Genomic DNA, 18,231 nt, shown 5'->3' on the forward strand with positions numbered 1-18,231 from the left:
TAACACCAAAACACCCCATGCTGAGAAACTAGGTCGAGCAAAACCTCTGTCAATTAATTCTTGTAACTGCGTCTTCAACTCTTTTAACTCGGCAGGAGCCATTCGATAAGGTGCTATCGATATTGTTGTTGTTCCCAGAATTAAATCTATAGAGAATTCCACTTCTCTAACAGGTGGTAAACCAGACAATTCTTCTGGAACCACGTTTGGAAACTCACATACGACTGGCACAGATTGAATTTTTGACTCGGTTACCTTAATATCCAACACATAAGCAAGATAAGCATTATACCACTTCCTCATACATTTCTGTGCTGCTATTGCTGAAATCATATTAAATAATCCATCTAGCTTGTCATATTCAACATGAAGTAACTCACCGTCTTGACATTTCAACACAATATACTTCTGCTTACAATTAACCAGTGCATCATGTTTGGTTAACCAATCCATTCCCAATATCACATCGAATTCATCAAAAGGCAGTAGCATTAAATCAGCCAAGAAACATCAAAAGATAGTTTTTACAAACTTTATCCACCTTTACACATTGACCCAAAAGATTTGAAACTTCGACCACAAATTCAGTAAATTCAACAAGTAAATTTTTAACATCTACTAAATTTGTGCATATATACAAGTGTGTGGAACTAGGACCAATTGATGCAATAATATTAGTATCTAATAAAGAGAAAGTACCAGTAATGACATCTAGCGTTAAAGCATCTTCTCGGGCTCGTATGGCATATGTCTTGCAGGAGTTCGGGCCTTAGATTTAGCATTTGAATCTTTTGTAGTGCTTCAGCTACCACTAATATTTCCCTTGAAGCAGTGCTACCTAGTTTTGAAGTCTGTTCAGCATCTCTTTCTACTATTTCTGGACAATCTTTCAAGAAATGATCAAATGAACCACATTTCTAACATGCACCGATTTTCATTCGACATTCCCCATGATGAAATTTGTTACAATGTTTACATTTTGGCTTCATGTTTCCCACACTTCCAACACTAGTCACTGACGATGACGAAGACTTGGGATTAAAGCATTGAAAACCACGCTCTTTACCAGAATACCCAGTTGAAGTAGTAGATCCTTCTTGATACGTCTTTGATTTCTTTGAAGAAAATGATTGAGACCTACTAATAGGTCTTTTCCCAGAGAATCGAGTTTCTCTGTTTGCCTTCTTCTTTTCTTTACTTAGCTCCTCAACTTTCTTTGCACGATCAGGAAGTGCTGAAACTCTCTTATTTCTAAAATACCAATCAGTAATTTTATATTTTCATTTAATCCTTCCTCGAAATGTTTACACATTTTTGTCTCTGTTTGGACCCATTCACTAGCATATTGGCTTAACCGAACAAACTCCCTTTCATATTCCGTAACGGGGATACGTGATATTAATGACAGGTTTTAAAGATTTATGAATGAATTGTCCTTGAGACTAACTTATTATCACGATTAAGGAAAGTGTACCTATCGAACAGTAGTATAGTTCAGCAAGACCAGATTGTCGAACCCAAAGGAATCACGAGTACTAGTATTTACTTCCTTTTTTTATCTAGCCTAAAAATTAAGAGGTTTGGTTATCTAAACTAATTACTAAACTAAGAATGCACATAAAGAAAATTTGGGAAAATTCGATTGATTAAGACAATACCTAAGGAAAAATCCACCTAGACTTCACTCGTTATTTGACTCTGAATCAAACTATTTATTCATTTGACTTGATCCGTAGAAATCCCTAGGTTATATTATTATCTCTCTCGAGACTACTAACCCTAGGTTGAATAATTGAAATCTTATTCTAATTAACGCCCTAGAATTACATTAACTCGATCTATAGATTCCTTTATTAGGTTTTACCCTAATCCGGTAAAATCTTATCACCTTATCTCTAAGCGTGCAATCAACTCCACTTAATTATGACAGATTTACTCTCAGACATGGTCTATTCCTCCTTTGAATAAGAGCTTAACTTGAATCAATATCTTGGAATATCAAAACAAGAATTAAGAATACATAATTAAGAACAAGTCAAATAATTATCATACAATTCAGATAATAATAACAAGATTCGTCTTAGGTTTCATTCCCCTATTAGTTCATACTTATGAAAGAAAACATCTCAAAAGCATAAAGATAACAAAACATAAGAAAACCCAAAACTCCTGAAGGAACTTGAAGGGAGATCTTCAGTCTTGATGATGAATCTGGTTTCTGAGATGGATCAATCGGCTTTCCTTGAGTAATTCCTTTCTTCCTGCTCTGCGTCCCCCTCCTAAGTGCCTCCTTAGGTGTTTAAATAGGTTTTAGAATGCTTAAGAGCCCTCAAAATTGGCCTTTTTCGAATAAGGTTATACTTGGGCTCGGCAAGGACACGCCTATGTGACACGCCCGTGTGTGATTACTCCAGCCCGTGGTCAAGGCTGTTGAATAGGCATGGGCATGTAGTCTATCCATGTAAGTCGTTCTTCGATCTTGCCAAAGGGACACAGCCGTGGGACACGCCCATGTAAGGAAGTCCAGACCGTGTTAATTTTCCATATGGGTCTATTTTCTCTATTTTCGGCCCGTTTCTCGCTCTTTTTACTCTCCTATGCTCAACTTATCATGCTTGATTCCCTAATGTGTTAAATTTTAAACAATCAATGCATAAATGCCTATGTTTTAATTCAAGACATATCAATAAAAATCATAAATTAATCAAAATTCATTCTAATAGTGATATGAGTGATTCACGTGAGAATAAGACAACATTCAGGGATTTCTAATGATGATATAAAAGACCCCCAACACTTAAGATGTACATTGCCCTCAATGTACAAAGATAGATATATTGACAAAGATAGATTTATAATCATAAGATAGCGAGAGAAGTGAAACTTCCTGAATGATGAATGAACTCCTTGAATTGGAGTTATGGAGAATAATCGGCCAAAGCAATGATGAGGGTGGAGGAGGATACTCCGATGGTGGTAGAGGTTGGGTTCCACAAATGCTGCGCCAAAAGAATATTATATCTCATGATGGCTATGGTCGTGGTCGAGCAGGGCATGGCAGTCGTGGAGAACCTTTCCTAGTGGAGTTTAAGTTCCTAAGTAATAGTGAGCTTTGGAGCTCTTTATAACTGTGATAGAATCAGGAACTTTTGAGGAAATATATAAAGAAGAATAATTACTCGTAATGAAATAGCCGAAATTAAAAATTGTAAAAATAATAATTATAAAACCTAAAAATAAGCTTAAAGAAAAATAAAAAGTAGTCTTAAAATAGAATAAAAGTAAAAACATAAAATAATAAATAAAAGTTTTTAAACATCTTCATCGCTAGATGGTTCGCGAGGTGGGGGTGGCGATGAGATGTGGAAGTGCTGACAAGTTTGCTATAGAGTAGCATCAATGTTATCGAAGCGCTGAAAACACTACTACTCGAATCGAGTAAGGCAATCAGAGATGTCAGCATATGAAGCCGCCGTATGAACTGGACGAGAGGGGGGTGGTGGCTGAGACGGTGGGTCCTCATGATGTAGAGGGACATCATAAGTAATGTCCACTGGATCCTCCTCCTCGATGGACTGGATGAGGCAATACTGAGGAGGGTAGGTGCCACGTCTTTTTTTGATTATCCTCATACTTATAATGCTCGAGATACCCTGTGGGGACATCTGGTCAATGAGAGTGAGGGAGGATGATTGGGCTGTTATGTTGAGGAGCCCGAAGTGCCGAGCCAGTCGAGTCATATAGGGCCCGATAGAGATGACCCCTCTCCTATGTCGCTCCGTCTGATAGCGGATGGCGAGGGCGATGAAGTAGGCAAGGTCGAGGACGTGTCCGTTCGCCATGCTCCATAAGAAATAGGCATCGTAGGTGGTGACGACGTCGGTGCTCTCTCGTCTCCCTGTCAGAGTGTGAGCCAAGATGGCGTGTAGATACCTCAAGGATAGAGGGAGAGCCGATGCCTTGGAGCGGCTAGGATCGTAGGTGGCCGAGGCAGGGACGAGGTCCCTCCAGCATTTTGATGGGGAGTAGTGGATGTGGTGGTGGAGGGTGTCGACTTCATTTTCGTTCATGAACTCCTCCCTATATAGCCTTAGTGCAACCCCAAACTCGGGTACGCTCAACTGGCGTACTAGACCACCAAGGCCGAACTGGACCGTTCCAGGATTGTCAAAGTTGGTCATGACAGTCTGAAGATGGAACATCGAGCAGAGTTCCAATGTGAACTCGAGATATCTCAGCTCAACGATCAATTGTCAGGAGGGCTCAGACCGTATCAGCCAAATAAATCTGTTCAAGTGCGGCCCAGTCAATGAAATGGCCCACACCTAGGGGTCTGGCCCATAATATTTGATATAATTCCTCTTGGGGTCCCAAAGGAACCTGGAGGAACGGTGGCGAATCTCTGTGGTAGGACCCGGGATGACGCTGCTCATTTTCTCTTCTTCAAGTCGGGAACAGCGGTCTTCTTACCACGTGAGGACGACATTGTACCTGCATTGAAAAATCAAAATTCAACCAATATGCCCCAAGAATAGTATGGAAAATCAAGACTAAATATGAATATTTTATGAGATTTACGTACTAGATGATACAAACTAAAACAACTAAATATATCAAGTTATGGGATTATAATGTAACGAGAATATGAATGAATGCATTGGGTAAGCATAAATTTCATGGAAACAAGGAAAAATGAAAGAGTGTAGCATAATGTAGTAACTAGAATGACAAAATTTTTATAAAACAAGAATGAGTATTTTAATATTCTAACTATGAATATTCATTAAAAATAGTTCAACAGAGCAGAGAAATCATGAAATAAACAACATATTTAAAGAAAAATAGAAAGAAAAGAGTAAACAAACGCAAAAGGAAGGAGCTTGGGGCGTTGGAATCGGTGTTGTAGACGGTGCACGGGCGTGGGGGGTAGGGCGTGTAAAGTTGCAGCGGCTAGGGTTAGGGATTTTTAGGGAGGGAGATGATGAATAATGAGGGGTTTCTATAGATTTTGGGGCACACGGCAGTGGGACACGCCCGTGTGGCCTAATTTTTACCCATGTGTTTTGCGAATTTTAAATTTGGACACGTCTGACATTTGGCCCACGCTCGTGTTCTTTGGGCATGTGGGTGCACACGTCGTATCGCACGGCTGTTTCTTGCTTCATTCGTTTCTCTCACGCCCGTGTACATAGGTCCACGCCCATGTTAATTTGACAGGTTCGCCCGTGGGTGATGGGCACGGTCGTGTCGCACGCCCGTGCTACTTTGACATGTTCGCCCACGATTTCAAGGCACGGGCGTGTCGTACACTCGTGTTGTTTTGGCAGGTTCACCCACGGCCATGTCGCATGGCCGTGGCGACTTATCGCTTCCCGTGTTGGGGAAAAAAATTTGCCCTATTTTCACACGACCTAATGTACGCCCGTGTGCTTGGAAGTGTGGTCTTTAGAAAGCCTGCGTTCCATTATTCGATTAGTATGTTAAATGTTAAAAGCTAAAACTTAAATAAATCATTACTGTTAGTGCTCCAGTTACCTCTCAAAAAGCGCTTATTTATAGTCTTAAGCTGGACTTACCTCTCTTCTGCATGGTCAAGGTGGTGCTAGGAGTTTACACTCCTCATCCCTACTATCAACTTTATCAACATAAGGTTTAAGACAAGTATTGTATACCTTAAAAGTACCGAATTTGGGATAAATTACCTCGACTGTACCATATGGGAAAATACTGAGTACTGTAAGAGGAATTCCTTTATTAGGTTCAGGAGTGGTAATGCAAGGATCTACTGCATCTAGTAGTACTTTGTCTCCAACCTTAAGTTGATTTGGTGAGGTATTGAGCTTGTCTTGGCTCGGTTTCAGTCTATCGGGTGTTCTCAATTTCTGTGTCTGCCATTCATCTAGCTCCTCGATTTGTAGCCTTCGTTCTTCATAAATAGGTCATTTGTTGTTGTTTGAATACGGCTCATATGCGTTCTTCGTAACTGTTTCCTGCACAAAGGGTTTCACCACATGATCAGTACTAGTAGAATGATTTATACAATCACCTTCAATTTTTGATGTGTTACTTGAATTACGAGCTTGAAGGGTAATTTTTTTGTCTCCCACACGAAGTGTGAGTTCACCTGTACCAACATCAATAATGGTTCTAGCACTAGCTAAAAAGGGTCGTCCTAAAATCAAAGGTGCGTTACTATCCTCTTTCATGTCTAGAACAACAAAGTCTACTAGGTATATAAATTTATCGATCTTAACAAGAACATCTTCTATGATACCCCTAGGAAATCTAATGGTTTTATCAGCCAATTGAATGTTTATCCTAGTTTGTTTGGGTTTCCCAAGACCTAGCTATTTAAACATTTTATAAGGCATAACATTAACGCTTGCCCCTAAGTCAGCCAATGCATTATGAACATCTAAACTACCAATTAAACAAAGAATCGTAAAACTCCCTGGATCTTTCAATTTTTTGGGTAGCTTATTCTGTAATATGGCTGAGCAAACTGTATTCAACTCCACATGCGACACCTCATCCAACTTTTGTTTGTTTGCTAGAAGCTCCCTTAAAAATTTGACTGCGTTTGGCATCTGCTAGAGAGCTTCGATAAACGGTAAGTTAATATGTAATTTCTTCAAAAGTTTAAGGAATTTATCAAATTGTTCATCTGTACGGTCTTTTCTTGTCGCATTGAGGTATGGCACCCGTGGTTTGTACTCTTTACTTACCATTTTTTGGTTATTGTGGTCCACATCACCCTTACCTTTACTTACCACAGTTTCCTACCTCTGTTCTGGTTCAGGTGCAACTAACCCTTCCTCATCTTGAATGGTAATTGCATTGGTTTGCTCTCTTGGGTTAGATTCAGTGTTACTCGGCAGGCTACCTTGTGGTCGTTCGGATATCAATTTAACGAGCTGACCTATCTGTGTTTCGAGCCCTTGGATCGACGTTTACTGATTTTTAAGTGCTATCTCGGTATTTTAAAAACGAGTTTCTGACACTGAGATGAATTTTTTTAGCATCTCCTCAAGGTTCGGCTTTTTCTCTTGTTGGTAGGGTGGTTGTTGGAAGCCTGGAAGTGGTGGTCTCTGATTCCCTTGGCCTCCCCATGAGAAATTTGGGTGATTCCTCCAACCTGCATTGTAAGTATTACTATAAGGATTATTTTGAGATCGAGGATTATTACCCATGTAATTTAACTGCTCGTTCTCCATGTTGTGGCCATAGGGTGGGTATTCTGAATTGCTTGATCCACCTCCACTTGCTTCGTACTGCATTATTGGGTGGACTTGTCAAGAACTAAGAAAACCATCAATTTTCTTATTTAAGAGTTCCACCTGATTAGAGAGCATGGTGACAGAATTGACGCTATAAACACCAGCTGTTTTCGTTGGCTTTGTCCTCATGACTTGCCACTGATAGTTATTCAGTGACATCTCTTCTATAAATTCATAGGCATCTTCAGGTGTCTTACTATTAATGGTTCCGCCAGTAGCTGCGTCAACCATTTGTCGAGTCAAAGGATTTAGGCCATTATGAAAGGTTTGAACCTGTAGCCAGAGTGGTAACCCATGGCGAGGGCATCTTCTCAAGAAGTCCTTGTATCTCTCCCATGCATCGTAGAGTGTTTCTAAATCCATCTACTCAAAAGAAGAGAAATTATTACGTAATTTAGCCGTTTTAGCCAGCGAAAAATATTTTAATAAAAACTTTTCGGTCATTTGTTCCCAAGTAGTGATTGACCCCCGTGGTAACGAATTCAACCATTGTTTAGCTTTGTTTCTCAATGAACAAGGGAATAATTGAAGGCGAATGGCGTCATCAGAAATGCCATTAATTTTAAATGTATCACATAGTTCCAAAAATTTTGCCAAGTGAGCGTTGGGATTTTCGTCCTGCAAACCATCAAACTGAACAAATTGTTGTATCATTTGAATTGTGTTAGGTTTTAGTTAAAAAGTATTTGCAGCTACAGCAGGTCTAACTATACTCGATTCAGTTCCTGTTAAAGAAGGTTTAGCATAATCTTACATAGTGCGCAGAGCAGGATTCTGATTAACAGCAATCGTAAGAGGTAGCGGATTTTCTTGGTTTTCAGTCATCTCTTTGGTTGTGGTTGAAGTATCATCCTCTTGCTCTTCCTCTGTGTATCGTAAGCTTCGCCTTATTTCTCTTCAGTTTCTACGAACTGTGCGATCGATCTTACTATCAAACAGTAATGGTCCTGACGGGTTTCTTCTGGTCATAAACTAGAAAAACCTGTCAGAAGAAAATAAATGAAGAATTAGAAAAGAAAATAAACATTTAAATTGCAATAAAAGTAAAATGGCTAAACTAATAAAAATTGAGTTTTCCTAATATCCTAGATCCCCGGCAATGGCGCCAAAAACATGATACATGATATTCATAACAGGTTTTAAAGATTTATCAATTAATTGTTCTTAAGACTAACTTATTATCACAATTAAGGCAAGTGTACCTATCGAATAGTAGTATAGTTCAGCAAGACCAGATTGTCGAACCCAAAGGAACCACGAGTACTAGTATTTACTTCCTTTTTATTATCTAACCAAAAAATTAAGAGGTTTGGTTATCTAAACTAATTACTAAACTAAGAATGCACAGAAAGAAAATTTGAGAAAATAGTTTTGGGAAAATTCGATTGATTAAGACAATACCTAAGGAAAAATCCACCTAGACTTCACTTGTTATTTGACTCTGAATCAGACAATTTATTCATTTGACTTGATCCGTAGAAATCCCTAAGTTATATTATTATCTCTCTCGAGACTAATAACGTCTAACCCTAGGTTGAATAATTGAAATCTCTTTCTAATTAGCACCCTAGAATTGCATTAACTCGATCTATTGATTCCCTTATTAGGTTTCACCCTAATCTGACAAAATCTTATCACCTATCTCTAGACGTGCAATCAACTCTGCTTAATTATAACAAATTTACTTTTAGACAGGGTCTATTCCTCCTCTGAATAAGAGCTTAACTTGAATCAATATCCTGGAATATCAAAACAAGAATTAATAACACATAACTAAGAACAAGTCAAATATTTATCATACAATTCAGATAATAATAACAAGATCTGTCTTAGGTTTCATTCCCCTTAGGTATTTAGGGGGTTTAGTTCATATTTATGAAAGAAAACATCTCAAAAGCATAAAGATAACAAAACATAAGAAAACCCAAAACTCCTGAAGGAACTTGAAGGGAGATCATCGGTCTTGATGATGAATCCGGCTTCTAAGATGGATCAATCGGCTTTCCTTGAGTAATTCCTTACTTCCTACTCTGCGTCCCCCTCCTAAGTGCCTTCTTAGGTGTTTAAATAAGCTTTAGAATGCTTAAGAGCCCTCAAAATTGGCCTTTTCCGAATAGGGTTATACTTGGGCTCGGCAGGGACACGCCTGTGTGACACGCCCATGTGTGATTACTCCAACCCGTGGCCAAGGCTGTTGAATAGGCATGAGCGTGTAATCTACCCGTGTAAGTCGTGTTTCGATCCTGCCAAAGGGACACGCCAGTGTGAGGAAGTTCAGGTCGTGTTGATTTCCCATGTGGGTCCATTTTCTCAATTTTTGGCTCGTTTCTCACTTTTTTTACTCTCCTATGCTTACCTAAGTATAAAACATGAAGTTAAAGAATTAGGTGCATCGAATTCACCAAATCTAAGGAGAAACCATCCATAAATGTGCTAAGCATAGGATAAAAACATGTATAAATTACGATTTATCAGATCTGTTCCCTTGCTTTAATTCTATAAATTCTTTCCTTTTCTGATCTAAGAATCTTTAACTAATATATTTCTTTCTGAACTCAGATTGAAAGAATTCTCAAGTAATATTGTTCTTTTGGAACCACTGAACTTAATGTTTTCCACTAGTGATAAGTCGTGTCCTTTAACAAAGATACAACACATTTCAAACATTCAGCTGGAGTACATGATAATTCGTCCAACACTCGGGTAGTATTTTCTAGCCAGAATTTAGCTTTTTCCAGATCATCTTCGATTGTAGCTCTAAATTCCTTAGCTCCATATTTTCTGAGTTTGTCCATTGGAGCCTTACCAATTCTAACAATTTCAGTACCCGATGGTCTTTCAAGAACAATCTGAGTATTTGGTGGGGGAGGTTGTGGTTGGAAAGCAGTTGAATTTCTTCTCAAATATTCAGGAAACCATTTATCCAACATTTCAAAGAAAGCCTCTTTAGCATATTCACTTCGGCCCTCTGATTTGGACCTACTACTACTACCATTTATAGCTCGCCGTACGGAAGCTTGAGAAGCACTCTCAGTTTCCTCAGATTCTGCTCTTGCTCGATTGGAAGACATTTACTATATGAAAAACACATTTAAAATGGTCAAGAGATATCACGCTATCAACAATTATATAATGGCATGTATAGCTAAATTCACACTTGCTACGTTAGTCCGAGAATCAGCTAAACCGTAGCTTTGATGCCAATAATATAATACCCCTAACCCGTATCCGTTACCAAAATGGGGTTACAAGGCATTATTAGATTTATACACTAACATTTATACAAAACCGAGTTATAAATATGCATTTCAAATCAATTCTTTTCAAATATTCAACTTAAAGACCCTAATATGGACCTACCGGGCCCAATACATGCTTTGGAAATGGTTCGGGACTAAACCGACAACTTTGAAAATTTTTCCTTGAACATAGAGGCACACGCCTGTGTGGCCTGGGACATGGCCGTGTTGCCAGCCCGTGTAGAATTCTGACTTGCAATTTCTTAAGTATCAAATGGGCATACGGCCTGGGCACACGTCCATGTGGCTAGGCCGTGTGGTACACTGATTTTTTTTCCATTTTTAAGCCATTTTTACACAGTTTAGACTTACGGCCATGCTTGAAACCCGTGTCCTTCACACGACCAAGACACACGGCCGTGTCTTCTGCCAGTGTACTATCCTGACTTCATATTTAAAGATACAGGGAACACACGATCATTTCGCACGCCCATGGGCTATCCGTGTGTCACACACGGTCTAGACACACGCCCGTGTGCCATACCCGTATAGATGAAATGAGGCCATTTTCTAGCCCTATTTCTCACCCAAGCTTAACCATTTTCTTGCATGAAAACTTATAAATATATACCTTCCATTTCAACCAATTTCCATCATTCAATCTAACATTTCCAACATTTAAACATACTTTAAAGCTTACCTTTACATTGGTTTGTAAAACAAGTTTTATGACAGATGATTTGTATCTTGTTGAACATGAACATACCACATTACCACAAAATGCATATTACTAGCCATTCCAATGGCTAAGTTGTAAACAAACATATTACATCATTATTTGGCCTCAGTAGCCTATACATGCCATTATATCAAAATGAGTTTATCGTTTATACCAATATTAAGAAATTTCTTTTCTCTCTCCTAGGGTTTCCATGTATTTTATGAAGAAGAAGATGATATAAAATGGATTTAATTCTATTTAATCATTTATCATACTTTATTTAATTCAATTTCTAATTTAGTCCTTAACCTTTTTCAATTTTTCCATGTATGACTCATTAAAAATATCTATATATTTTTCATCAATGGTCTAATTTCCATATAAGGACTTCTCATTTTTAATTCTATAGCTATTTAATCCTTATAACTACTAGAATTCAACTTTGACATTTTATTCAATTTAGTCCTTTTTGCAATTAGACACATAATTGATAAAATTTTTCGATTAACATTTTCATGCAATATTCCTATCATAATACCTATCATTTTATGAAATTTAAATAATTTCATTTTTCGGACTCGAATTTGTGGTCCTGAAACCACTATTCTAATTTCACTGAAATTGGGCTATTATAAGATAACTAAGAAAAACTGCATTAATAAAGTACGAAACCGTGGTGGTCACCGCCGAGTCCTCTGCTACTCCGATCAGACTATTGCTGGGGATTACCTACACAAATTAAATAGAATATGGTGAGTTTTCGTAAACTTAGTGTGTAATCCCCACAGAAATCACACATACAGAATACACGTTAAGTGTCATACATAAACAGTCTAGGGCTGGAGCCCTTTATAGAATCGATTAGAGCATTAGCCCATCAGATATAGAATCAGATACAACTTAGCGCCTTAACCCATGTCAGATACAGAATGCAGACAGAATATCAGAATCCTACCTACCAGCCTCTACACACCATCTCTGTCCAACCCTACACACCATGTGGGGATAAAATCAACCCACCCATCCCTACACATCATGCTGTACCGAAATGCAGCACATAATCAGATAATTGCAGCTGAGCTGCTAGACATCAGGCTTAAGAGCCTTTCAGAATACTTCCTCCAAAACATCAACCCAATCCCGATGTAATCCAGCATACAAATATGACATGCTGATATGCAATTTATCAGATCATACAATCAATTCAGATATCACCGTTCATGCTCAGTACCGAAATCAGACAGTCAGAATACTCGTTTAGGGGTCTAAGTAATGCTTACTGGCCCTACATTAGGTCCACGGTCGACTTGGGCGACCCGTTCAACTTTACAGATCATTTTAGAAAAATAGGGTCACACGTCCATGTGGCCTGCCCATGTAGGCCCACACGCTTGTGTGGCCCAAACGACCCAATTTGACCTTGGTCGTGTGCATCACACTGCCTGGCCCAAAATCTCACATGCCCGTGTGGCCCACACGGCCCAGTTTGTTGAGCTCGTGTGTTGCACACGGCCTTACCCGGCCATCACACAACCTTGTCCTTCATACACGGCCTGGCCTCGTCATTCACACGGTCGTGTACTGCCACACGGCCTACTACACGGGCGACCACACACCCGTGTGGCATCGATAGAATCGTTTTTTAGCTTTCGCTGTTTCTCATTTTCATTTTTTCGAGTACACTCTTGGTTCGTATTTGCACTTTTCGTAACCCCGAGATCGTTGATACCTATTATCAAGATATTCAACCCTTAGAAATTCTAAAACCAGTCTCCATTAATAAATCCCTAAAATGAAAGTTTGACTTACCAATGATTACCATGTCTAAAAGTCGCTAAAGCTGGCTATTACAAAAACAAAATGGACAAGAGAAAGGCAAGAGAAATTTCGGCAGCAACAGAAATAGGGGAAGGGAAATCGACAGCAAAAGAGGGAAAAGGGAGGAGGGTAGTTGAAATTTGCCAAAAAAGAAAGCAGAATGCCAACCAAAACTGATAAGCCCCTAATCCACATCCCTTACTTCTCTCCACTAACCCCTCAACTCAGACTTTCAGTAAAACACAAACTCTTAGCCGAAATTCGCAGCAAAATAATCCCCTTGCCACTATAGAAATTCGAACACAAGACCTCCAGCTTAACAATTCATCCCTTAACCATAAGAACAGCAGGCTCATTCTGACATATTTTACAAACAATAAAATATAAGCCTAATGAACCAAGTTCAGGTTTATTCATTAAAATACCAAAATTTACCTAAGTTGTGGCTTGAACTTGGGAGCTCTCACACACACCCAGAACACTTAACCACTGAAATAGATACACAGTTGTGTCAAATTAATATAGATACATATACAAGTATTTTAGGGCGTTACATTAGTGGGTCATTCGTGACATTGAGCACCAATCCTTGTGATCGGGTCGAGTATGAGGTATTACATGTTAGGTAGAAAGAATTGTTGAAGGGATTCAGCCAGAATTGTGGCCTCTTTAGTGAGCCATCTTTATTTTTGTATGCAACATGTAATCGCTAGAGATAGAATGAATGTTAGTTTCCACTAGTTTTAAACTTGAAAGTTTGTATTTGGACTATTGATTTGTATCTTTGGGCTTTGGTGAGAAGCATCACTAGGTTATACACCAAACATTTTTAATGATGATAGTCAGCCAGTAATGAATTTTGAACTTCTTTATGAGTGTTAGCTTATTTTATGTTTTATATAGACATGTCGATGTTTATAAGGCTTCCGCCAAATGTTTTTTAGACTATGCTTAATTATACATGGCATAATATTGCATAAAGTGGTTTTTCTTATATTTATATGTCATCGTGATCGGCTGTTTAACGTCATAGTAATAATGTACAAACGTACACTGCCGATGCAAGTATAATAGACAGATATGAGACTATCGGATATCGATCCCAGGAGGATAGTTGTCTTTTTTCTATCAATGTCAGTGCAATAACTTGAAAATAATAAGATAAAATATGATCATGAGAAACTAGGATCCCCAATGTGAATATTCAACAGAATACTAAGTGCTCACAAGGTATAAAAGGATAGGTGATTGTCGATGCATTAAATTGTAATAAATATCTTACCAAGCTTAACTTCTATATTTAATCTAAGACTTCAACATGCACATTAACCACACCTTCTGATTATGGCAATGGAACACTATTAAGAACAAGAGGATTAAATTCCTCTAATCCTTAAGCAACTTCCGCTGTCGTGCTTGTTAGCTTGAATTGTCCCTGCACTTTCCAGTGTCAGTGACCGCAATAACACTTCCATGCTAAAAACATTCAAACCCAAAAGTTAAACAGTAGACACAAGATTGAATAAAATAACATTTAACCTAGAAATCATGTGTACTTTCATACAAACATGAAATAGAAAGTAATCACCATCATTTAGAAAAGAAATATAAAAGAAACAAGTGGAGAATACTATTCCTAGAAATCTCGACTTGAATCTCTCCATTCCCTCTTGTGTTGCACTCAGGGCTCCTCATCAGAAGCTGATCTGCATCCCTTTCACGTAGGTTCACTCGTAGGAGACTTAAGCTGCCATAACCGAAAAGCTTCAAAGGATAGGTTGAAGAAAATAATACCTTACAAAAAGCCTCCCTTTTTTTTTCTCATTTTTACGTGAATATTTTTGTTCTTCCAAATAGCACAGGTGTCCTTTCATCAGAATCATGCTGCCTTCGTACGTACAAGTTGGTTATACCAAACGGGACAGCTCACACATTTTTGTTCTTATCCGGATAGCTATCAGGTGCGGTGACAATTCTGGGCGCAATCTGGAAATACTCATGCAACGACATCAGTACCAAAACATGAAAAAATTAAGGATAAATAAGCTAAGATCCACTGAGTTATAAAATGCAATTTACTGAACTAAAAATGTTAAAATATGTGCTAAAGATAACTAAACCGGGAAAAATTAACCAATAAGTAGGGATAAAACATATGTTCTTTCTAGTACTATCACATCGATATTTAGGTTAATGCCCCAATTTGTGGAGTAATCTGTCAAACTTAAAGTGTTAGAATTTCAATTTTTTTCATTAGTCAATTTTGTTTTAGATTATGATGCTCCATGCCTAGACTCGGTGATCGAGTTGGGTGTAGGGTGTTACAATATCCGGCCCAACAATCTGTCTCTCATCCAACTCTGCTCAACACAAAGGAGTTCTATAATTCCTACCATACAACGCCTCAAATGGTGATATCTATATACTCTTCTGAAAATAGATTTTGTAGGCGAACTCCACTAATGGTAGATATGGTTCCTAACTACCACCGAACTCAATGACCCAACTACGCAACATGTTCTCGAGAATCTAAATCACCGTTTTCAACTGGCCATCTATCTTAGGATGATAAGTTAAGCTTTGAACCCAAAGCTTCTTGCAAGCTCCTCCAAAATCTCAAAGTGAAACATAGATCTCTATTAGAAATGATAGAAACTGACACTCCATGAAGTCATACAATCTTAGCTATATACTACCCTGCCAACTTCTGTATTAAGTAATTCGTATGCATAGCCAAGACATGCGTACTCTTTGAAAACTGATTAATAATCACCCAAATTAAACCCTTCTTTGTCCAAGTTAAAGGAAAACCCAAAACAAATTCTAAATGATTCTATTCTATTTCCACTCTAGAATCCTAATCGGCTGAAGCAAACCTGAAGAATGTTGATGCTCTGCCTTCACCTTCTGACAGATCAAATATCTAGATACAAAGTCTGTCACATCACACTTCAACCTAGGCCACCAATATAACTTTTGAAGATCCCAATACATTTGGTTACAACTGGGATACATAGCATATGGGTTACGATGCAATTAGGTAAGAGTCGCATGCTTTAGTTCCATATCAACAGGCACACAAAGTCTCCCTCAAAAACTCAAAATAGCATCAGCATTCAACTTGAAATCTCCACCACTACCTTGCTCAACCTATTGGATCTTCTTTACTAAAGTCTCATCAATCATCTACCTCTTCTTAATCTGCTGGGACAAAGTCAGCTTCACTTGGAGTTTAGCCAACAAACCATCATCATCGGTTACACACAAGTGTGCAAAGATAGATCACAATTTGATCATCGACTTTCGGATCCAAGTATCAATAACTACATTCACTCTACCTAGATGATACTTGACCACACAGTCATATTCCTTCAGCAGCTCAATCCAATGTCTCTGTTTCAAGTTCTACTTGTAACATCCCAAAATAGGGCCTAATTGGAACAGTGGTTCCTGGACCATAAATTTGACATTGAAATATTTATTTTATGATTATTATGAGGTTTATAATATGAGTATATGCATATGTTAAAGTTTCATGAAGAAATTCTATGAGTAAGGTGTCCAATTGAAAATTAAGGACCAAATTGAATAAAGTGTAAAACTTGGATTCTAAAAGCAATTTGTATGAAATTGCTTTAGATTTTTAATTATAAGTACTTAAAGAGAAAATTTTCCAATTTCTAAGTTTTTGGACAAAAATGGGCATGTATGGATAAAATTTGAAAGGAAGGGCTTAAGGGCATTTTGGTCATTTGGTTAATTACTGAAATAAAATGGGAAAATAAGCCAAAACTCAGCTCATCTTCTCCACCTTGCCGCTGAAATTTGAGAGCCACCATAGCTAGGGTTTCCTCACTTTTCAGGCTCAATAGTAAGTGCTCCTAAGCCCCGTTTTTAATGTTCTTCGTATTTTTGAAATCCCGATAACTTACTCAATCCATTTCTACCCATATTTTGAGTTAGGGTTCATGTATGTAAAGTAACCCATATGTGACATGTTTATTATTTGATGGTTTATGGAGGAATATGAAAGCTGGATGTGTGTTAAACATCTTTTTCTAGGTGATTTTCATGAAAAACCCCTAAAAGGACCTTTTTGCAAAAGGTGTAAAATATGTGGCAGAAATGTGAAATAATGGAAAAAAGTGGACTGCCATAAGAGGAAAGAACATTCAGATAGGCTTGGGTAATGTAGAAAATTCATGCATTTCATCATACGAGCCCTAAATCGTAAATAATGTGAAAGGTTAGGGGCAAAATGGTCATTTTGTCTGGGGTGAAATTTAGCCTCGGAAATAATAATTTGAGGTATTAATGATTCATTTTTTATTGTTATAGACCCCGAGGAACAAATTCTGAAGGTCGATCGAGGAAAACGAAAGGTTTCGGAATAATCGAGACGCAAAGCCGAAACAGATACCAGGTAAGTTCGAATAACTTTAAGTAAACTATTAATATGCATAGTTACATGTGTTATGAATGTATGATAATTGGTTATAATAATGGCCTGAGAATCTATGAAGTATGTTAATAATAATGAAATGATAATAAAGGTCCTGGTTGAAGTCAAAAAGGAAAATTCGATGGATAAACCATGGCTTACATGACTTGAGATCCTGTATGTGTTGCAGAAAAGGATTTAGCCTGGATGGGTAATCTGTTGATCACAAATATAGGAAGGATCTAGCCCGAACAGGTGTTCCTTGAGTGATCGAGCCTCCCGAAGAATATGTGAGCATTGTAGATTTAGCCCAGACAGGTAATCTGACTAGGGTCTGATTTAGCCTGGACTGGTAATTTAGATCCGAGCTCATTACAGGTGTTTGTCGCTGCAAGGGATTTAGCTTGGACTGGTAATCCCGAAATCACCCTATGAGTTTACATTGCGGGGGATTTAGCCTGGACTAGTAATCATGCCGTATGATGTGAGATTCGGAGGAGTGCATACTTGAGATGATCACTCTTATGACTTAATGGTAAATGGATAATCCATCAAGACTTCCGAGAAACTCAACGGGATTAACATGAGATATAAAAATGAAAATGTTGAATGCTGAGCTCATCTAAGACAAATTACATGGTGCATTGTTATGAGACTAATATGAGACTAACTTGTTCATTGAGTGCATGTGATAGGGAAACTATTTCATGCTTGTTGGTTTTATTGCCTAATATT

General features: G+C 38.1%; 1 non-coding gene across 1 annotated transcript; it reads left to right on the forward strand.

Annotated features, from left to right (window-relative positions):
- The first annotated feature begins 7,566 nt into the window (after positions 1-7,566).
- Positions 7,567-7,673, forward strand: LOC121206376 (small nucleolar RNA R71). The gene has a single exon (XR_005901443.1). It is a non-coding gene; the product is annotated as a small nucleolar RNA R71 (small nucleolar RNA).
- Positions 7,674-18,231: the final 10,558 nt, after the last annotated feature.

This window comes from Gossypium hirsutum, chromosome A01, assembly GCF_007990345.1.
Source record: "Gossypium hirsutum isolate 1008001.06 chromosome A01, Gossypium_hirsutum_v2.1, whole genome shotgun sequence".
In the NCBI taxonomy this organism is placed as follows: Eukaryota; Viridiplantae; Streptophyta; class Magnoliopsida; order Malvales; family Malvaceae; genus Gossypium; species Gossypium hirsutum.